Raw genomic sequence first — 24,476 nt, 5'->3', positions numbered from 1 at the left:
TAGGAGAACTTGGGGTGGGGAACAGGTAGTGCAGAGGCTGGGATTTTGAGCTAGGAGGCAAAAAGCTTCAATCTAGGGAATCTCCTTCCATGTTTTCAGGTGCTGGTAGTAGTTAAAAAGATCGCGAGTGATGTTAGGATCCAGAGTTCCCCCTGCGGGCCATTGGTTGTTATTGTCTAGGGGGTATGTCGGCCAATCTCGGGAGCAGTATTTACAGAGAAGTTTTGGTTTTATATCAGATGTCAGGGAGAGGGTAGTTAGATGCTTGAGCAGGCATTCAAGAGGTGAACTTTCAGGGAGGGATGAGGAGGCTCCCGTGGCTAAAGGACAGAGAAGGAGATGAACAGGGGAAGATGAAAGGAGATCCTCAGACTGGGAGCAGACCACAAGGAGACAAAGGGCATCCCCGATGATCCTTGGTGGTCTGCAGAGACTCGTATATGAGTCGGAATTTCTTAAAAAGTGTGGGTTGTCACCCAGACTTCTCTAAGAAGGCAGAGTGCCAGAGTCACGAGGAACCTAGTACTAGGAATTTTTGGCAGAAGGAACAGAAGGAGGAGGGGGAAAAGGGAGCGTTCTCATCCGCAGGGGAGTCACCTCATTTATGGCTGTTGGAGGAGGGGCCTGAGGGTCTGCCGCAGCCGTGACAGCCTGAGGTGGGGAGAATTCCCTCCTCGTCCCCGAGCATCAGGGCCTTGCCGGATGATCATGGTCAATGGTGCTGCGATAGCTCAGGGAAGAGTGGCCCACTCCAGGGGAAAACTTACCCAAAGGCCAGAGAGGAGTGGTGAGTGTGAGGAGACAGCCCCAGAAAAAGAGGACAAGGGCAAGCTGCTGCTGGTGTCGGGGGAAAGACAGGGCCCAGTTGGGGTGTCCCGTCTCCTGGGTTTCGGCACCAATGAAGGGAAGGAGCAACACACAGCAGCAATTCACCGGAGAGTTCCGCTTCATTAGGGAAAGGTGCTGGGTTATATAGGAAGGGGCATGGGGTAATTGTGGTGTTACTTCTATGGGGCTGGTGGCTGTTGGCTAGGTGCTGGGATTGGGAGGGGGGAGAGAGGTGATTGGGCTTCAGGTGGACCGTTGGGAACCAAGGACCCAGAAGAGAAGCAGGAAGTTCGCCATCTTACGAGTGGGGGCCCTTCATATGCTGCTTCCAAAACTCAAAAGAGAGCACCAAATAACTCTTTCGTAACAGTAAGAGAGTAGTAACTTTTATTTTACTGTATAATGGGTGCCTCCTCATCCCTAAGATCATCAGAACAATTTCTCTGCTGGCACAGGACTCTAATTATTGTAGAGTCTCTTTCTCCTGTGGCATGTGTGTATCTCACAAGGGGACTCACTTGTTTTTGATGCTTCCTGCTCACTAGGTTCAGTTAGTGCTCTCTGGTGAAGGGAGTGTCCTCTGGGCCCTCTTGGGGCACACAGTCAGCTAGCAGGATCTCTGGTGTCAAGTAATAAACCTACTAAAACATGCTTACCTCTCTGAGTCACCTGATCTCCACCTCAGTAATCTCTCAAGGCTGTTGCTGCACCTCCAGCTCATTTACTGCAGGCAACCATCATGTCCAAGCTTCTGAGAGCCATCTCAGCAAAGTGATAAATTGGCTCCAGATGTCTTTGCGAGGAAATGAAATATTGAGTCATTGAACTTCCCTCAATCAATGATTTTTCCCGGATTCCAGTCTTATATTCCACTACTAATAGTGCTGCTGGTCTAATACCGTCAAGATTCTCCCCCATATATGCTGTCCTTAATCCTGCTAATACATATTAATCAGGTCTTGTACTTTCTCTACATGAATAAACTGCTTCCTCCCACAGATGGGAGACAGTGAAAGGAGGAAGGGACAACTATTGGTGAGGACACACATCGTCATGAGGCATGGCCCTCAGGTGAAGCCTTTCCTTGGTCTGTAAGCAATGGCAGAATGCATTTCTGTGCAGCAAGATCAGGGATGGGGACTTCTCAGGCAGCTGGAGGGTTCAGGAGAAACAGGGTTCAAACTCTCAAGTATTCAACTAAACACTCCCTCCCTAAGTATCAAGGTGTCACTCCTTCTCAGGGCCGTAGATAGAGCACAGGTGACCTGCTGAAGCTATGCATTCCATCTTTGTATCTCCAAGATCTTTATGATCAGATGCTAAATAGAATTGATCCGTTCAATGTGTCCTCAATGTGGTTAAGAGAAAAATCTCTTCAACTGCTGCTACTTGATAATTGGCTGCCCTAAGCCTATCATTCTTCTGTATAAAGGCTTCTGTAAGGATTTCCACTATCCATACAGTTATCTTTGCCCTCATGTCATTAAGTACTAGAACTCTTGCCTAACCTAGTTCTTCTACCTCTACCTCACCACAACTCAGCAGAAATGAGATCTCTTTTTAGGAAAAAATAACATCTTTATTATATTTGAATATTGCTATTCAAAAAACAACGTAAGGATTTCCCCTTGTTCAGGTTTTGATTCTCTTTAAAAATAGTTTCTAGAAAATATGCATTGAGATACCTATGATAAAATGCACAAATCTTACTGTACCGCTTGGTAAGCTTTGACTTAAATACACACTCATCTAACCCTCACCAAGGTCAAGATATCAAATATTCTTCTAATTCTCTTTAATGGTACTGACGCTGCAGCCTGCCAGGTCTTAGCATGCCACGGTGACATGGCTTCCACGGGCACCTGCAGCAGCTGACCTGCACCAGTTCCAGAATCTAATCTTCAGATACCACTTCTGGTACCAACTCTCTCAGTTTTTTTGTTTTTTTTCCTTGAAAGCAGACCTAAGATAAAGATACTTCCTGTTCACTAGGTTCACTCAGTGTGCTCTGAAGGAGGGAGCGTGCTCTGGGCCCTCCCAGGGAACATAGCCAGCCAGTGGGATCTAGCTGTTTGATTGTAAGTGCTTAATGTGGGAGATGATCCCAGAAAGCATAAGCGAAGAGTGAGTTAAGAAAGGTAGAAAGCCAATACGTGGTGTATCGTTAAGTGTGTTACTGTGTGGGACTCTGGGGTTGAATGTTACCGGGAACATTCTGAGAAACATACATCACACCTGTTCCACCAGAGGCGGGAGCAGCTGGGACATGTATCCCCTGCCCCCTTCTCCATTGTTTGAAGAGTGCTCCAGGAAATGAATTCTTGTATAAAGTGCAACAATCTCCTGTGGTACCAGAGAAAGCCGTAAGGGCAGAGACAGGAGAGGCAGCACAGAAGGGGCAAAGCTGTCACTTTGCTGGAAGTAACAGCAGCAGATAAATGTAAGGGATTTCCTAAAATGAGGTGAGGCATCAACAATGTCTGTTTTGTGTATTTATTGAAATCATGTTGCCCCTGCTCAAAATTTTTTTCGAATCTTCATTTGCAATTACCTTTTCTGTGCAGTCTTTGGGATAGGCTGTGCTCAAGTGACCCGAAACTGCCTCACACCAGACTGGGGGGAAAGCATTTTACTATTCCAGAGTTAAACACCGACAATGCAATTGATAAGACTCTTTTAGTTGTATGCAGCTTTTCCCCGAAAGGTTCTTCTCAAGTCCAGGTGTTTAAAGTGGCCAAGTGACCAGTATTGACATTTTTTGGTGTCAGGAATAATTAACCCACTTTTACTCTGGTTTGCAGTTGTGTTTTTCACTTTAGAAGCTTTTAAGTTGAAAATTTGCAAATAAATGAATTTATCTATCTTTAGCATGATTTTCACATGTAAGATGGGCCTTCAGGATATGTTGTAAATTAAAAAAATGGGAACCCTAAAATCCCTGGAGTATTTCTTACCTTATGAACAGTGTTGACCAAGAAAAGCAGTAAAAAGGACAAACCACAGATGCTGATAAGTATTCTGGACAACAGGTGAAAGAGTTAAGACAATTCAAGTAAATATAAAACCTATATATTTTCTGATTCTCTTCATTTCTTCCTGACATTTCTTACTATAAAAAAAAGAAATTTTATCTACCTATTTTAAACTCACAACCCTGCAATTATCACTGAACTGTTCATTGTAAATAGCTAAGACTACACTTTTGAAAACTTCCGTCTCTTTGAATGTCACTTTCTAGAAATAGGAAATATCTGGAGTTGCTTTGACTAGGGAATAGGTGTGCAGAAACAACTAAGCATTTAGCAGCATGCTGCTGTTTGCAATAATCTTCCAGCTAGATGCTCTCCTATTTCCTCTGAACGGAATACAACTTCTACACAACTGCAAAAACTATATTCCTCAAATAATTCCCAAGTTGGGAAACTGTCTTAACTTCCAGTTGCTTCTTCCTCCAATGTAAGCCTGTAACCTGTGCACATCAGTATCTCCTACTTACCAGGGCATCTTTCCCAAACTGATTTCATCACGCTTTTTTAATTAATGGGCCGTTAAAACCAATGCTTCTCTGCTTTAGATTCATTATTTGAGAAGATTAACTTTTTCAGATAACGGATCTTATTTCACAAAGATAGCTCTGTTCTGAGGAAGTTGCTCTTGCTAAGTTTCTGTTATGGCTTTAGCGCAAAAACTTTCCTGCCATTATCACTGTCTTTCCCTTTTCTCTGTTTATTGAAATACTGCATATTCTCTGGAATCCAAATAGAGAGACATTTTTTTTTTTAAATCTTCCCAAATGAAACCATGTTGTGGTGATATGGCCTTTACCTGAACTCAGAGCTTTTGGAATTGCCCCTCTGACCCCAACTCTTGTCTGCCTTGGGTTTGTCTTAAATATTATTTAATTTTCATGCCTTAATGCTTCAGTCAAAAATTCAGCAGGCATACATTAAACTGCTAATATAAGCTGGATTATTCACATACTTTTATTTAATCCTCACAAAATATACGGGAGCTATGCCTAACTATTTTTTATCTTACAAGGGAATAAGCTTTCACTAATAGAATAATTTCCCAAACCACACACATTAATTTCAGAATTAAAGTGATTTCCAAATCTGTGACTCTAAGCATAGTTTACTCTTTTCATATGAGGACTACCATTTCTTTCCCAATAGATTTTAAGTTACTAAAAAAATAGGCAAATGCCTGATGCATTTTTATGATCTACTGTACTTTACTGAGTACCTTGCAAACAACAGAAAAAAACAATGCATACTTGGTTGGTTGGCAAATTCATCATGTAGCTCTCCTTCCCAAAATATTCCTGACCAACCCTTAATTAAATCCAAACATCAGCTAAAGGAAATACCACATTTCACCTAATTCACACCATGGCTGTCTACTCCATTTCCTTGAGTTTCTGTTCTCTGAATGTACTTCTGTTGTATCTTTTCTACTAATGTTTTCTTCTGGGCATGGGATCATGTGACACCTTATTACCTACATCATGTATCATATGTCACATATTTTGTTAGTTATCCAATCATTCCAGTGCTCTGTCCAAGACACTTAATATCTGAGAAAAATCTTCTTCAAGATTTTCTGTTGAATATGATATGACTAGGGGTAGGTTTTTTGGGTACTTAATATGCTTGGTGTTTTCTGAGCTTCCTGGAGCTGTGGTTTAGTGACTGTCATTAATTTTGGAAAATTTTCAGTCATCATTTCTTCAAAAATTTCTTCTGTCCCTTACTTATTTTCTTCTTTTGGTACTGCTGTTAGTTTTTGGATATTCTATTCTATCTTTTTCAATCTTTTTTTTCTTTATGTTTCAGGTTTGGAAGTTTCTACCAATAACATTTCCAAGGTCTTGATTCTTTCCTTGGCCATGTCCAGTAAACTGATAAATTCATCAACTACATTTTTCATTTCTGTTACAGTATTTTTGATTTCTAACATTTCCTTCTGATTCTTTATTGGAGTTTCTGTCACTTTGTTTCTGTTACTTTTCTGTTCTTGCATGTTGTCTAGCCTTTCCATTAGAACCCTTACCATATTAATCATAGTTATTTTGAATTACTGGTCTGGTAACTCTAAAATCTTTGCATTTATGAATCTGGTTCTCATGCTCGATTTGCCTCATCACAGTGTGTGCTTTGCCTTTTAGCATGCCTTGTAATTTTTTGAGGAGACATATTGTTATCAGGTAAAAGGAACTGATGTAGATAGACTTAATGGAAGTTCTATGTTTATCCGACTAGGAATTAGGGTATTTTTACTGTTTACTGGTGCCTTGACATCAGAAGCTAAATTTTTCTCTCATATCCTTGTTTCATCTCATCTCCTGTTGTTTTTAGGTGGCCCTAAGGACTTCTAAAGTCAGATCTGAAGCTTGCAGCTCTTTTAGCTGTAATCCCCTGTTATTACAGGAATTCTATTCATGTGCTGGTGAGGCAACTGGAGAGGGGAAGCATTCCATAGTCCCAGAGTTAGGTCTCTGTCTTTCAGTGAGCTGGCACTGGCTATTCCCTTCCCCACATGGAGGGCCAGAGCCGCTAAAGTTGGGTGTTTTCCAGCCCCTGAGCCACTTAGGCTTTGGTAAAATCCCAGTGGATTAGGCTCCAACAAAATGGTTTACTTTCAGGCAGGCCTTGTTGAGGAGGACAGAAGGCTCAGGGCATATTTCCACATGGTTACAATTCCCCACTCCCTGCTAGAAGCACTGGGGGATTATTCTGTGATCTTCACAGTCAGAACCTATTAGGGCAAAATGTGGGAGCTTCTCTAAGACTGGACCCCCTTGGAGTTTCTAACTTTCAAGCTAGTCTACACTGAGCCTCCACCAGTCAATTAGAGTTCAGAATTTTCCTGCAGATATGACCTCTAACTGTGGCTGTTTCTGCTTCTGGGCTTCTGTTCTTGGTAAACTGTGATTGTCTGTATCCATCAGTTTGTCTAGCTTGCAGGGCAGAGGTTTGCCCTGGAACCCCAGTTCTGAAGGATTTAGAAGAGTTGTTGATTTGCAGTGCATTCAACTTTGTTTTTCTTGTTGTAAGGATGGAAGTGATGACTTCCAAGTTTTTTTTACATCACAGACTGGAAACCAGAAATCATATTTGTAAATATTTTGCTAAGTTAGCAGATCATCATTGCTTTTTCATTCACCTGCAGTGTCTCTAGCACAACCAGTACTGATGTGGTACATGAGTCAAATAGCCTCACAAAAGGCGGATTGCTGAGAACTGAAAGACGGAACAGAGGAAAAGTAAAAAAAAAGTTAATATCCTCATTATTCTACTTCACTTGTTAAATTCTATTGCAGGGTGATAAGCTTATGATCTGACATCTAAAATCTTTATCCAATTTGCCAATTTGCCAAAAATCTGCTTCTCAAGAACGTTGTTATGAGTCATTTTCCATAATAGACCAATGGTCGCTCTTCAGCCCATTGAGTAAAGTCAGTCCCACTTTTTATGTCATATGCTTTACCTAATCACACAATTACTCTCATAAAAATAACCTTACAGGTTATTGTACTTTTTCATATGTCTGATATTTCTTTTGAATAACAATAACAAGTAGATAAATAAATGAAATTGTGGAGCAAAATAAGAGAAAAATATGTGTTTTGATTTTCCATTTTCTTGATGCAAAATAAAATGTCAGAACAATTGGGGTAAATGTTATCACGCTTGGCTCTAGTGTTTCTTTCACCTTTATCATCTTTAGAAATGACAGTCTGTTTCTGACGAATTCCCTCTCACATCCGTAAATGTAATCACTGTTCTTGAAATTTAAAGAGAAGAGTAAAATCAACCAAAGAACTGACAAATAACCTTCCACTAGGGAGGACCTAGTAATTATACCTGGTAAATTTTTCTTCAGAAAAAAAAATACTACAAGATGATTTATATTACTATAATAAAATGAAAAACAATCACACCATAATAAAAAGAAGCATGCATAAGGATATCTGAATGAAAGGAGGTAAATTCATTCAGCCCAGGTTGTTTGGGGGATTTTCTGAACCAGTTGAAACAATTCTATAAGCAGTTTAACCTTTTTCATAACATCTGTTTTATGCCGCAGCGCTGCCCCTCAGGTACTGAAAACAACCCCGACTCTATTGTTACGTGGTAAGAGCTGCTCATCGTACTTGCTGTGTCTGACACTGTGAGCACTTTTCTCCTTTTTGCTTCCATCTCTTGAGGACAAGCACAGACTCCACTACTTCTATGTATCGTCTTCTTTTCACTTCCATCTGACAGCTGAGTTTTGTTTCACACATGTCCTAGTAAAAGGGAAGGTTACTAAAGTTATGCAATTACCTTTTATTCCAAAGTGTATTTCTACAGTGTAAAAACATCTATCCAGTTATTTTTTCTGTTGAGTTTTCATTTATCACATTTTTTTTTTGGCTTGGGTAGAATTTAGATGTCCATAAATGAAGTTAACAAAATGTTCTCAAAAGAATAATTATTTTAACCTGTGAAAAAGGAACATACACTGTTAGGTGCCACTCTGTCAATTTCTTGAGCTAAAGAGAAAGAGTCTGGAATTAAACATCACCAGCTAATTTTAATGGAACAATTAGTGTGAATGGCCATTGTTTTGATGGGGTCAGAGCTTTTTTAAAAAAATTATATGCAGTTTCTTAACCATTCGGAAAAGACTGTATGTTTAATATTTGAACATTTGTAGCCTTCCCTACTGAAGGAAATTAGAAACCAGAGATGTTATCTAATATTTGCATGGGCTTCAGGGAATTATAAACCATAATAAAATGCAGTTTTTGAAAAGTTTTTAGGTAACTTATGTTTAAACTGTTTACTACTTAAGATAACTTGGTAACTTTTTCCAAACAGTATATGACACACAAAGGGACATTTAAAATTAAGGGGAAAAAATACTGAAAGAAGGAATGATGAAGGACAGACTTCAAAATATACTGAAAAAATAAAGAATAAGAAATAATCTAGGAAATAGAAACCAGGAGCAACTATTCCTATATCAAAGCCTCTGGCATAGTAATGAGGACCAAAAATGGAGCTCATTTTACCCTGAAATAAAACGCCTGAATGGGAGGTCCACCAGTGGAGGCCACCCCAGCCCCCCACATCTGACCTGGCTGGTATGAATGCTACACCAACCAACTTTTGATAAGCCATATCAACTTCCCCATGGAAACTTCTTTGTGAAATAGGGCTTCTGTCCAATGGCACTTCTCTTTCAGTATTCATTTACAAATTCATACTTTGACCAACACCATGTAGAAGTTCCCATTGCTCTTTAACTACATATTTTGTTCAGTCTTTATTTTTAGCCATATTCTGTTAGATTCACATATGCGTAGGTACATACACACATGCATGCATTGTATATGTGTGTGTATATCTCATTGTATTTTTAATTTTCATTTTTTGCAGATGACAAATGATGTTGAATACTTGCTGATATGTTTATTGGCCATGTGGGTACCATCTACCATCTTTGGGTGTTTATGACGCTTTTCTGTTTGTTTTTGTATTGGGTTATCAGTCTATGAGCCATAGAATTATTTTTCTTTTCTTTTTAAAAGCTGTCTATTCTGGGTATTATTAGCTCTTTAGCCTTTATGTATCAAAAAAAATCTTTTCTTTATACTTTAGCTTGCCTTTTCCCTCTCATGAGTTTAATGATGAACAGAATCTTAATTTTAATGTTCATCAATATATTGATAGTTATTATGGTTAATCCTTCTTGTGTCATGTTTAAAATACATTTCCTTATCCCAAGATCATGAGGACATTCTCCTATATTATTGTATAGTAGCATTATTATTTTATTGTTTTACTTGTCACATGTAGATCTACAATGAACCTGAAATTGAATTTTATGGTTGAATGTTGGATGTAACTTTTTAAAAACATGGATATTCACTAACAAGTCTTTTTATGGTCTTTTTAATTTGCTAATATTAGACTACTTGTCTCTACTTGGGTTAATGCCATATTTTACTTCCTATAGTTTTTTAAGAAGTTAGTATCTGATAGAGGTTGTCTACTCAACTTGTTTTCTTCAAGAATGTCTTGGCTATTGGCTATTTAGATTTCCATATAAAGTTTAGAATTGGTCAATTTTATAAAAATATCCTCTGGGACTTTGTGAGTGTTTTGTTTTTGTTAACTTTAAGTTAATTTGGGGGGAAATTATATTTTCAGAGTAGAATTTTACCATCTATAACATGATATATCTCTAGGTTTTTAAAATGTCTCTCAGCAACATTGTGTATTCTTCAATGTATAAGCCTTGAACTTCTTTCAATTGTTTTATATATAGATATTTGATGTATTTTGATGCTAATATTGCATCTTTGAAATTTTTATTTTCCTAGTGATTGGTTATAGTATATAGGGAAACATATTTTACACTGAAGCTGCATCAAAACTTCCCTAAATTCACTTTTAAATAGTAATTAATCCTTATTTATTTGGGAAGTGTATTTTACAGTGATTTTATTGCTTTGTCTGTAGCTCTTTTATTCAGTCACTATTGTTTTATATTTTTTGAGGCTATGTTATTAGGTACATAAAAAGTTAGGATTTTTGTATCATACTGATGAATGAACATTCTCAGCATTACAAACTATCTCTCTGTATTCTAATATGTTTGTTCTTTAAAGTCTGTCTTATAAAATACTAGTAGAGCTACTTCATCTTTCTTCTGGGCAGTTTTTTAGTTGTTTTTGTTTCTCATCCTTTTGTATTTTACCTTTCTGAACTTTAGGGTATGTCTTTCAAAAGCAGTGTATGTTTACTTTTTTAAAAAATTCCAATCTAACATTCTTAACTGCAATATTTAATTTGTTCACATTTATTCACATTTAATATAATTATTGATCTATTTGGGTTTAAATCTACCATGTTACTATTTGTTTTCTATTTGTACTGCCTTTTTAAAGTATTTTTGTTCTTCTCAGCTTTTTGGTTGAAATATATATTTTTTAACAATTTTGTTTTCCATTAATATAGTTACTGTATTTTCCTTTACCATTTCAATAGCTGGTTAGACTATTGCATGCACGATATTTAATGTCCAATAACATATATATTATTGTAGTCATGTTATTTTCATTTTCTCTTAAAGCTCAAATAAATGATTGTTATAGTTGGTGCAGTCAATATTGATTTATATTCACTTAACTACTTAACTTTTTCTTTGTTTTATTTCTAGGGGCATCTCTGTTGGTGCCAATTACCAATTTATCATTTCTAAGATCAAAATTCACTCATCATTGACTGTTTTGTGATCATGGACAGAAATTGGCACTATAAATCTGTCTTGGCAGGTTTATGTGATGTTACATTTTGTTAACGAAGGGTGTGCACAAGACAGTGGGCAGTGGAACTGTTCTCTTCCTTGTTTGAAGGTGCCCTTGTCAGTAGTGTCTGTGTTGTGCGGGGCTTCTCCAGTGCTGTGCTCCTGGGACAGTTTATCCAGCACCAGTCCCCTGGGACACACAGCAGCTGTCAGCACCAAGAACTTCCCCCAGGGCCCCATTAAGTGACTTTACAGTGGAATGTCATTGGTGAGCCACATCTCCATTAATGATTTCCCATTTCTCTGGTGGCTTTGCATCAAGTTCTTAGGTGTGACATCTCTCCCAGCTTCCCCCAGCATTCTTGATGGTAGATTTCTAGCCAGTTGCACCAGCACTACACCCTAACAACCTTACCATCCAGTGAGCTAAAGCTGTACCCTTTCTAGGACAGCCTTCATCTCAGTATGGGGGAGGTAGGGTCATTTACTTGGCTATGATATAGTGACTGTTATTTGTATCTGCTCTTCCATTTTTAAAATTCTCTTTAACCCAATTTCCCATTACAGTTCCTTATTATTTATATTAAATATTCTCTATTAAAAGTATTGTGTCATTTCTGTGTCTTAGAACTGATTGATACACTGACTTTCTACCTGACATCTTTTTTAAAATACAGAATGTGTTTTTTAGGACACTTTTAGGTTCACAGAAAAACTGAGCAGGAAGTACAGAGACTTGCCATATACTTCCTCCCCTTCTCCTCCACCCCACGCAAGCCTTCCGCCTTAACGTTCCACACCAGGACATTGGTCAAAGTGGATGAACCGACACTGACACACCATTATCATCAATAGCTTACACTGGGTTCAGTCTATGTTGGATGTTCTATGGGGTTTTGACAAATATAGGATGACAAGTATCCACCTCTTCTGTTGTTAGTCTCAGTTTTAATATGTCTGTATCTCATCTTTATTCCTGATGGATCTTTTTGCTAAGTATAGCTTTCTCTGGACATTTTTTTACTTTAAGACTTTGAGAATTTGCCATATTATAGAAGGCCTGTATTGCAGGTGAAACAAAAAAATAGAAAGAAAGTGAGACTAATCCAGACAGTAGTCGATAAAAACAAATTTTGTTTATACTTTACTATTGTAAAACAAAGATTATTAAGATTATTTTGAATAAAAATTCATCTTTGCACTTGTGCTTATACATACATACCCAAAGCAAAATACAAAGAAAAGTTTATAATTAAAATATAGGCAAAATTAATATTAGTTTTATTAAAAACTTGCAATTCAAATGTGAGCACTAAACATCACTAAAATTGTAATAATCTAAAACTCTAAAAGACTTTGGAAGAAAGTACATGATTTCAAGTTTACAGTAAATATATTAAACAACAGAGATATAACAGTGCTTTTTATTTTGCATTAAATTTAAAAGAATCTACTCCGTATTTTCCTAGAAGCATTTTCATGCAATGTAAGGGGACTTCCCCTTCTAGAATTCAGTAAGAGGAGTAGGTAAGTAAATGTTGCTATTGTGACCCAATTACTTTTCTTAAATTCCAGATTCTTATGCTCTTCTCCCCCACTCAGTTTTCTCAGCTATAAAAATGTACATTTCTTTTACAGTTCTTCTGAGGATCAGGAATACATACATACATTATCTAGTTTAATTCCTGGTACATAAAAGATGCTCAAATAATGGTGTTTCTATCAGTATTACTCTAACTTATAGTATTTACTAGCACCACACCTAACTTTAACAAATCACTACCATCTAATATTTACAATTAATTTTGTTTCTAAAATTATAAAAATATTTATAATTTTATTTGAATGTCCATTATCTAATGAAGAATCTCATTTTAGAACTTTATTTTTTCAAAGATTCTTTCATTTCAAAGATACCTATTACATATCCATACTTACCATACTTACCATCTACACTTTTAACATAAAATGCATTGCCTCAGAGATCAAGTATAACTTACTGATTTAAACCTAGACTTGAAAAACATTTTTAACTATTATTTTAGTATTTATGAAATTGGCCAAGATCTTAATGTGACAAAATTTAATCATTATGCTTCAGTAAAATCCTATATTCAGTATTTTACTTGAATAAGTAGAATAAAGTTTTTATATTGTTTCAGATTACTAAAAAGCCTGATAGATACATGTTAGACTTACACAAAACCAAAAGGTATCAAAAATGCATAGAGATATCAAATACTGAATATTTACTCTATTGCCTTGTTTGTACATATGGATTTTAACTTGTGATGTGATATACAAAGTATTGTACCCCCAACAAAAATAATTTAAAAATTGTATTTAGAATACATTTTCAAACTGGAAGAAAACATTTCATTGATTCTATGATTTATCTGTAAAGAATAATACAAAACGTTAATGAGAAATATAAAAGGAAACTTTAATATATGTATTCTTGTAGAATTGTAAAAGAGTAAAATTCATGTAGAAGAATAAAATTGTAAAGACATGATTTTTATAAGTATCTTAAAAATTTAATTCACATCTAATCACTATGCTCTAGAGCCATACAGCTGTTTTCCGACTTTGCCTGTGTGCTTGGTTATTTCATGGGTGTTTGAAAGTTAATAGGGTAATGTTGTCTCCTTTTACCCAGCATCACAAAACCTTACATCTCCTCAGTTTTTCATTTCCATGAATTATATTAATACCTACCCAAACAGCCAAATCAGGAATCAAGGCATAGTCTGTTAACCATCATGCGTTCTTTTTCATGCTTTCTAAGAAATCAAGTCTCATTGTACATGACTGTAAATTGTTTTCCAAGCCATCCATTTCTTTCTGTCTCCACTGCCAATACAGTAGACCAATTCACCATCATTTTTCCTGGGTTACTGCTACAGCAGTTTAATGATCTCTTTGCCTCTTGTCTTATTTTTCCCTAATCCATTTTCCTTAATGTCAAACCTAATGACCTCTCTAGAAGAAATAATTGATCATGTCATTCTCCTAGTTCATAAAACTTAATGTTTTCTTTGTGTGTTAGAATAAAACCCAAACTTCTCTCTATATGGCTTTTAGGTCCAGAAATCTCTAACTCTTGCTTACCTTTCTAGTATCACCATTTAGCATATATTTCCAGTTTTAACTATACTGGATTTTTCTGTTCCTTGAAGCGCTTAGACTTTTTCCTGCATCCTGGGCTCTGCAATATGTCCAATAGTTTTATTGAGACTTAGTTCACAGATCATACGTTTCACCTACTTAGAGTATACAATGCAGTGGCTTTTACTGTATTCATTGAATGGTGCAATCATCGGCAATCAGTAAGAACACTTTTTATCACCTCCGAAAGAAGCCCCACACCCATCAGCAGTGATTCCCTATTGTCCTCTAGTCCCCTTTTCCCCACCACACCCTCCTGCAAGCTTAGGCAACCACAAATCTAGTTCTGTCTATTTAGATTTGCCTATTTTGTACATGTCATACATGGAATCATACACATTTGATATGTGTCTGTGTTCTTTCATTTAACATAATGTTTTCAAGGTTCGTCTATGTTTTAGCATGATTAAGTACTTCATTCCTTTTTGTTGCCAAGTTATACTCCACTGTATGGATATTATTGCATCTCATTACCTATCAGCTGATGTGTTTTTTTTCCCCACTTTCTAGCTATTGTAAGTTGTGCTGCTATGAGCATTTGTGCATATGTTTTGTGTGGACATGTGTTTTCAGTGTTCTCTTGGATGTATAATTTTCCATGGAACTGCTGGGTCATACGGTAACTCTATGTTTTACCTCTGAAAAAATGGGCAGGAAGTTTTCCAAAGCTGCTACCCCGTTTTAGATTCCAACAGCAATGAGGAAGGTTCTTATTTCTTTGAATCCTGACATCTCCATACACTTTTTGTTTTTGCAATAATTCCTCTCTTTTTTCCTGCGATACAGTCTCTTTTTATGTTAGCGTCCTTCTTCCTTTCCAAGAGGTCTATGATTCCAATCAATTTTTAGTTTGAATGTTACTTACTCAGAAATTTGCCCTTGACATCCTCAAATGTTAGGTGTCTTTTTATTACTGATTGGCATGACAGTGTATTTTTGTTAAAATTTATTGTAAATAATAATCTAATTGTCATCCTAGTCATACTCCAGCCTCTATGAAGCCCTATGAAGTTTTTTTTGTCAATACCGAACTGAGCATCTGAAACAATACCTAGTACTTAACAGATGCTCAAAATATTTGCTAAATGATGGAATGAAATCTGGCTCCAAAATCCATTCTCTCTCTGAACTCAGTAACCACTGAATCTCTTTACAATTTGCCCCTTAGTCTCTTTCCAGCCACATCCTTCCCAAAGCTCCCCCCGCAGATACCCATGCCCATCTGCTGTTTCATGTGCCATATTTCCAAGGTATGTACTAGCCATTCTCAGAGTATGACAAGTGCTTTCCAGTGTCTGGACTTTGGCTACCTTTTCTTCACGGGTTTTAAATGCCCCTTTGCCATCTATATTCTCTGTGATTCTACTCATTATACAAGATGTGTCTCAGCACCACCTTGCTTTTGAATCAGTCTTGAAAGAAAGTTTCTTATACACTAGTATTCAAACAATGCTGCTGATTTTGCTGTAATATCCAGAGGCTGTTCACAACAAACTTAAAAACATCACTTTGCATAAGCATCTTAGAGAGGGTTTTCATGTTACTGTGTCAAGGGATTAGTTGTGATCACCATGGTAAAAAAGATACTACAGTACATAGTTAAAAAATACTTCCCTACAAGGGAAGATACTATGAACCTAAAACAAGAAGGCAGGCAAATTAACAATGATCTACATCTTCCCAATAATAACTTGCAGTTTTGTTTTTTTTTTTGGTGATGGTACAAAGCCTTATATCCATAATGACTATCTGAAAACTGAAGGCAGTAGCTTGTTTCCGACAGTTTTCCTTGACGGTCCTGTTATGCAGTCTAGTATACTCTTGGCAGGCTTAATTTATAATGGTTTTCCACTTTCACCTTGGTTTTGATATACTGAATCTTTCATGGCAGAAATTGAATGTAATTGCTCTGAATGCACACAGTAAGCAATACAGAGAATGATACAAAATAGTCCATAGATAAAAGAACAAATGTTCACCTCCTTATTTCTGAAGTCAGATATGGTCCAACCTTTGTTACATATGTGACCCAATGCACTGAGCATGCTTAGTGAGTTTCAGTAATGACAGCAACCTCATAAGTGCACAGTGTCTTTGCTTTCCTCATTCTTTGTTTAGTCATTCTTATCATATTTTATGGCTAAAATAACATCCCCTTAGATTAAAAATCTTTCTTCTTGATTGAAAGAGTATTAAATCTTTATTTTTTTCAGCAATTTGTGCCTATTAGCATATTTGAGATGAAAGAAAACCAAGTGTTCTTTCCTTTGATATGATAAAAGGCAATTAGATTATTTGCTAAGAAATTACTTTTCAGAATTAACTCTGTGATTATTTTTCCCTTTGGCAGAACCTAAATGATTCAATGCATTGCCAATACCTTGGCAACCATATAAAACTTCCATGGTGGGATGAGCCAATGTTTGTACAAGCGGAACTTTAGAAGTGATGGGAACAGATACATGAATTTCTGAAAATTAAAATTCAAGGAAAAATCTTCCTCTTATTATCTTCCTTATTCATACAGTGCTACAGTTCTCCTTTGGTATGAAAGGAAGTGGATTTCTATTATTTTTCTAAACTGCAAGTAAGTTGTCCTGTGTTTGGGGGCAGTGACAGAATAATATTGATGTGTTTGTAGTAAAGATGAATTACGGCAGCTTCTGTGCGCTCAGCCACCTTGCTCTTCCCCCACAGTCACTGGCCCTCCTGGGAAATTGTGAGTATATAGTTTTTCCTTATAAAAATCTCAAATTTATATAGACTTGTGTCTGTGTATATGTGGTTGTTAAAATAAATTGCCACCATGGCTTTCTTCCATGCCAAGTCTTCTTGACCTATTTATCTCCTAGATGTTAAAATCCCTTGAGGAAACTCCAGTGTGATAACTGTGGAAGAGAAAAGAGCCCCTCTATGGTTGGGGGTAACCACGCCTACCCCAGCTTTGACATGTTGGTAGGAGCTGTCTGGGCTCTCTGAGAAGCTGATTTTGCAGAAGTACTTAGGCACTTTCATGAACAAGAATAAACTGTGCGTCAGCAGTACCAGCACTATAAAGCTGGTAGCTGCAGGGTCTTCTCCTCAGAGCTGGCATCAGTACTAAAATTGTCTTCTTAATATCTTCTGTGGATAAACAACTTGGCTTCTGGGTAGACCTGGTGTAACCAGAGGTGAGGGGGGTGGGTAATATTTTCCCAGCCTGGGGCAAATTACCTTTTACCAAAATCACTCAAAGGGAGAAATAAAGTCATTTCAAAGAAGGGTTTTAATAAATCCATTTATTGCCTGTGTCTCTCACAACCCAGATGCAAAAAGGGACCCCACCAAACCACTCTGGTCCAGAAATGCCCTCCTCCCCCATGTAATCACCTATTGATATGGAGATAGCCTATTTCTCTCCACCCCTTGAAAACACCTATTGATATGGAGATAAGCTAAGGCCAGGTGAGAGATTCTGGAGATACTGTAATTTTATCCACACATGGCTATAAAAATATAGGTGTTTCTTGCACATATTTTTCTCTTGCGCCCATTTCTCTCTCTAACTCCCCAGAGTAATTCAAAGTGTATCATGCTAGCATGTGGAAGATTTGGTGTCCTTGGATGGGAGTAAGAAGTAAATCTTAGCGTTATTTACCTTTTCACTTTGATAATTTTTTTGACTGCCAAGCAATGGTGTGGGTGACATTTGAAGTATGGTTAACTGATTTGGAAGAAGATTTTTTTTTACATAATTCTAGAGTCTTTTAAAAGTATGAGTGGCTTTGCACAGAACGTGGTGAATGACAGCTATTTGGGCTAAATGTGAATGAGAATATCAGAAATCTCCACATTATTAAAGTTTCAAAAACAAAATATGTTGGGTCTGATATATGACAATGCATATGAAATTACCTATTACATTTTTCTTTTTGTTTCTCTTTTTCATTAAATTCTGATTATGATTCTTCTTTAGTTTTAGTTTAGTATGAGACAAAATATTTTAGATTAAATTGAGTTTGAATATAAACCTAACTAAGCCCTTTTATCAATGCTCTAATTGTACCTTTAAATGTTTCAAACTTTGTACTTCTCATTTATCATTTTGATTAGGAAAATAATGGGGAGGGGATATTGTAATTGGAAAACCTCTGAATTTTACATTTAGATTTGACTTTTAATCTCATTTCAACCACTATCATCTTAAAGTAGTTAAAACAGGGGTGGATATTTCAAAACAGTTTTTATTGTAAAGTCTTAAAAAGTTAGTATCTGCTTTTCAGCTCAGACATTCATTCATTCATTGAAACTCTTTTCAATTTCTATTGTATATGAGACTCTATGTTGAATACAAAAACAAACCATAGTTAGTATCTTCAATGAGCCTTTTTTATAGGGAAGATGACAGGATGTGATATAAATAACCATAAAATAGGTGTAGTGGATAATTGCATCAAAATGTGATCAATGTGTTTTTAGAATTTAGAGCATTTCCCACCGTCAGGAGTTGAAGTGTGAAGAGGGAGAGATCACTGTACTTATCTTGAGGTATGTCTACTATTTCTACAGGAGAAAAGAGATGAGAAGTCTCAGAGAATCATCTAAGCAAAAATTAAGGAAATAAAAAGTACTGAGGATATGCAGAGGACTGCACAATTTTTAGTTCAGAGTCAGGGAGTGTTCAGCAGAGAGTAGCGCTGAGAAAAGAATACGAGGCTTCCATCAATGCACAGCAGAAGCAAAATCAAGAGATGTCAAGTAGGCCAGACGATAAGTATTTTACTGATGACAAAGTAAAATAACTTCCCTGTACTAAGTACTATAAACCTTGAACATCATGGCTGTTAAACAAATATTAATTGGATAAATGTGTTATCTCATTTTTCCTACAATAAGTAAATGAAGTAAGAATAATTATTTTCATTTGACAGATGAGAAAACTTACGAGTAAACAGCAATTAGCAACTTGGGTAAGTCCATCATACTATTAAGTTTTGGAACAGAGACTTAAAATAGGCTTCATTATATTCCAGTTATTTTGCTTATATGCTTATAACCATTATCCATTCCTGTGCACCCCAGGAAGAGAATTTGAGCCCAGGAAGGCTCAAAGATGTACTTGTAACTAAAAAACTATAGTGCAGAGAAACAAACTGAGGGAAATGGCGTACCAATATCAGCTTCCGATCTACCATGAAAACGATTTAATGCAGAGTTGATAACCCTCTGATCTGAGGTCACCATTCCACCTGATATTAACAACTAAATTCTGGGCTAGGTACAGTAAACTAGACAGGCAATTGGAACAGTCATTACAGTTACAATGAAATTCACACTATCTTCATTACATGAATTAATTTGTTTAGAAGTAAAAGTTTGAGCCATTGTTCTAAGAGTTCCTACCTGTCTGTTCAGTGCACCCTTAACTGATCTGTGAGAAACCATATGGTCTAGAAATAAATCTATTAATTATTGCCTGTCTCATGACTTTCAAAAGACAGTATAAGAATACACTGACATGAGTGAAACTCATATTTTAAATAAAAAAATTAGATACTGCTATTTAAACAATTAAATGCATATAAACACATAAGTATATGCCATATGTAATTATAGTCCCATAAACTGATATGCAAGCATCTCAGTATACACATCCCAATGCCCCGCCCCAATCAGGATGTGGTTCATTTTAACTCCGAACAACATGTGCATAACTCGCCACAGCGTCACCACATAGAAAACCAACAACAGAACTTCAGCAAATATTTATTTCTAAATACGTGTATTCTGTGTATTCATTTCTACACTTGATATTCATTGTGTGTCAGTGTCAGTATGAGACTGGTGCTGTGATAGGTTTTCCTTATCTTTATTGAATTGTCACCCAGTTAAAATCATAAAATTAAAATAGCTGTGTCTCTCGGTTGTCCCTGGCCCCGGAGCACAGCTCTGGTCAAGGTGAAGGGGTGGAAGTTCTTTGGGAGGGCGACCTTTCAGAAAGGGGCTGGAGCTTCCCTAGTAAGAAGCCCCTTCCTTCCTCCTTCAGCTTCTCTTCTTTCTGCTGGGCCACAGACACCAGCCCGGCAGTTGCTGCAGCGTATGCCATCGCGAGGACCAAAGGCGTAGAGAACAAAGGTAAAGCCAAGAGGCCAAAGGACACGAGACCACAAATGTCAGATTGTGCAGCCAGACCAGTCTGGCCTGCTTATTATATGGGAAAAATGAAACGTTTTAAAGCCACTGTTAATTTTTGACTAATAAAATTATTACACAGATAGAAAGGGAAAGGCCAGGAAAAAACATGGGTATGAGAGACTCCATTGCCACTATGTTTTTCTGGTTTGCCTACCTGCATTCATATCCTTACGGAACTCATAGATTTCATGGGAAGATAGGCAAGCAAACAGCTAGGGTAATGGTGACTGGGATTTACTACTTTTATTATTATAAGTAGAGTTTCATAAGCACTTTTTTGTCCCTGCAGGTGATTCTTTTTGACACATTCCTGGAATTTGAGGAACTAATGTGGGAATAATTCATTTGCCCTTCTACCACCTTTTGAACCTTTTCTAACTCATCTTCCTGTAAAGTCTCCTAGTATGTGAGACACAAGTTCAGTCACAAGATAAACAAGGAAAATGTTCCTAAATGAGAGAAAACAGAGACCCTGCATGAAAGATATTTATTTCTTAAGTCATGTCATATTTTTTTTAATATTTTTTTTCAGAGAACATAGAATTATTTAAATTGTTGATAACTTTAAGTACATTCAAGAATTTTTCAGAAGTTCAAATACTTAGCATGTTGTAAGCTACTTGTAAAACAGTTTTAACTAGGCATCAATCTCCAAATCGCCATGACAGTAGATGTTTCTAGAAATGGCAACAATGGCTTTCTGGTTTAGAGTCAACTCCATAGCACCAATAGTAGGTGTTTCTAATTGACATTTTACTTTCTGCTTCAAACTAAAGACTGATGAATGTGTATATGTATATGAAAAACAAGTGTTTTACCAATGTTCTTTTCAAATCAAATCATAGTCAGGTTTCACTGACATTTTTTGAAAAGGTATGTATCCTATATTTGTAGTGTTTTTTATTCCATCTCTCATTGGAAGCTGATTCAAGTGTTCTGCTTTCTATAGTTGTTAAGTATGGCAGTAGGCAATTGGACATTAGAATTTTAATATAACAATTGTTTCTTTTTGCAGCCTATAAGAACTGGTGGTTAAACAATAATAAAGTAATTAGGTTAGACAATATTATAGTCTGACATATGTTTCAGGAATTCTAAATTTATTGTACTTAGGATCAATATAAGGTTGGTTGTATTTTAATTGACTGTATGACCTGAAATTATGAAGCCATAATCAACTATGAGTCTGATGCCTGTTTAACTTAAAGTTAAAATTATGATTATAAAAGTGTCATTTAACATTCATTTTTAGCACTAATCATTGCCTAAGATATTTTAAAAGGTAGGGGAAGATACTTGATATGATGAAGTAACTAAAATCAAGTCTGTTCTTAGATTAATAAGACACCATTGAAGTATTTTGGATAATGGTGATTCTATAAATAAGATCATTAAAATACCTTTTTTTAGTAGTAATTTTCTTTTGCATTTACAAACTGTTTTCCTTCAAGAGGCTTAAAGTGCTTTTCTAGTGTCTTTGTATTGCTTCACAGCAGTACAAGGTGAAAAATGGAACAGATTTCTTCTCTAAAAATATCATTGCAAAAAGAACTTTCCCTATGGGAGTAAATGACCTAACATTGAATAAATAGCCCCCAAAAATCCATCTCTGCCTTTGTCTGCCTCAAAGTGTACAGTCAAATCAATGGTTCCATTGAACTTTGCACTGGTCTGAAATCATCTGATATGTTTGATCGATTTTGGGTAGAGCATTTTAAAAAGGAGTGGTTGATCATGTCTAATTTATCAGTTCATGTATCCTAGCACTTCTTATAGGTTCATGATACATAATATTTGTTCAATACATATTTAATACTGAATTAATTTCAGATGATTACTACATAAATGTCATGCAAAGTTGATACATAAAGGACTTGGAGATTTAAGGACATTTATTAGTGTTTTTCCTATGGCAGAAAAACTACCACAAACTTAGCAGTGGGCCAGGATTCTGGGTAGTATATCGACTAAGAAAACCTGGGGGGAAAATGACAAAAATCATAAAAGTGACCATAAATTCTAAAACAGCAGCAAACCAACACTGGTAAGATCTCCATCATATTGAAGAAAGAAGACAGTGAGTGAAAATCATTTAACCCAGGTTTCCCTAAGTGACATAATCTGACTTTGACCTCATAGAAAAGGAGCTTAGCAAAATCATATTTTGTTTCTCTCAAAGCCTGGTTTTGGCTCTTCCTACAGAAACCTGGGCAATGTCCTTTTCGGTTCCCAAGAGCTGAGTGTGAGGCAGCCACAGTTCAGTGTCTTTTTCTCATCTCTTATCACCATGGCTCCCACCCCCAAGTACTGACTGTGCCCTCAAACACAGTTCTCACTGAGACAGAGACTTCAAAGCCCAGCAAATTCCTAGGAGTCGGGACTCCATGTCAGGGCTGCTGTCGCAGGCAGAGGTGGCTGTGGGAGAAAGGATGCTGTGACATGTAGTACTCAGCACCCAGATGCTCCAGAGAGAAATCTGGGGCCAGGATGTGTCATGCATTAATAATAAGCATGTCAATGCTTATTTAGGCATTACAGCAATTCAGATTAGCAGAGAAACAGGATCATGTCCCAGAATTAATATTTTGTAGGATCCTTCATAAAATCTTAAGGAACTCTTTTATATACTCATTAGGGTTCAAGATAATCAAACTTCTTTATTAAGAAATATAGAGAATTATTGTTTTTTTTATTTGAAGGGAACAAGGTAAGAATCAGTTGAGTCACCCCAAGACACACTGTACTTCTATGACACTGTTACTAAAGTCACTTGATTTCAAGATAAAGAAGCAACAGATGAACAGATGTCTGCCACACTATTGTGAATATGAACACAATTTCAGCCTTATTCAAATAGATAAATATGGGACATACTCAATATGTGTTCGTTGTCATTGTTAAAAAATTACTTGTATAAGTGTGGGGATAGGCAAATTGATAAGCAGCGTAGATACAAAACTGATGTAGAATTACTAGATTAGTAGAACTGCATAGAGAATTATATTAGTGGTTGACAAATTTAGCATTGATAAACATTTTCTAATGCTGATGAACATATGAAGAATGTAGAACAAAGGATTGCTAATTCTTAGAATTTGTTACTATCCTACACAATTGTCTCTTCGTGTCTCTCAGAATCAAAGTGTATTAGTTGATATCATCAAAAAAACTGTTGTAATTGTTGAGCCATTCCCTATATAATTGCTTTTTTAGCCTTGAGGTGGCTTTTAAAAACTTGAATTATGAATATTTTATATTATTTTCATATTCCATGTGCATACCTCATGCAAATTAACTTTCTTATAGCTTCACACTGACCTTTACCTCATTGAAGGAAATTAAATTGTAAAATGAATCTACTTAGGAAAACCTTTTTGAGAAAGTACGTCTTCCACATTGGTGAGGTTTAAGAGAGGTCTTTAGTATTCTGTATCATCAATGCCATTATAAAGTGAAATGAGACTCTAGATAATTGGTAAAAAAAATAAAATGTTTTCTCAGGATATAAATGAGACAATGTTTAGAATATTGGGATATAGCTGAAAAGAAGAAAGACCCTGTAACAGTTAGCCCTTAATATTTTCAAGACATGAAAATATTTAATGGCATGAAAAAATACCATTTTATTGATATGCCAGTTTAATGGTATGAAAATACCATTAAACTGGCATATCTCATGTTTTTGTCAGACTGCTTGAAACTGGTGAGACACATATTGAGACAAAGACAATTCAATTCTGTAAATATATGAAGATCCTCAATTTCTATTTCCATAAATATGTTGACATATTAAGAAACAAAAATTCCTCAATACCTAGAAACAAAAAATTTTTTTTCATGTTGTTACAAATAATCAACTATTTTCTATTTTATCCAAGAGTGCTTTTAAAGAGTTTAGTTATATCTAATGATATCTGAAGAAAATAACATTACAGGCTCTGTATTTTCTGTTTGCAAAATCTCCGCTGGCTTCCTAAAATTCACAAATATAAACTTGTGATGTCCAG

General features: G+C 36.3%; 1 long non-coding RNA gene across 1 annotated transcript in view; it reads left to right on the top strand.

Moving 5' to 3' along the window:
* LOC140846136 (uncharacterized) overlaps positions 1-19,244 on the top strand; it is a 44,578-nt gene extending 25,334 nt beyond the window's left edge. The window contains exon 3 of the long non-coding RNA XR_012125052.1: positions 19,206-19,244. This is a non-coding gene — a long non-coding RNA (uncharacterized lncRNA). The remainder of the gene's footprint in view (positions 1-19,205) is intronic.
* Positions 19,245-24,476: the final 5,232 nt, after the last annotated feature.

Source organism: Manis javanica, chromosome 14 (genome assembly GCF_040802235.1).
Source record: "Manis javanica isolate MJ-LG chromosome 14, MJ_LKY, whole genome shotgun sequence".
Lineage (NCBI taxonomy): Eukaryota > Metazoa > Chordata > Mammalia > Pholidota > Manidae > Manis > Manis javanica.
Note: the sequence above shows the minus strand (reverse complement) of the source record. Positions and strands in the feature narration are given on the sequence as shown.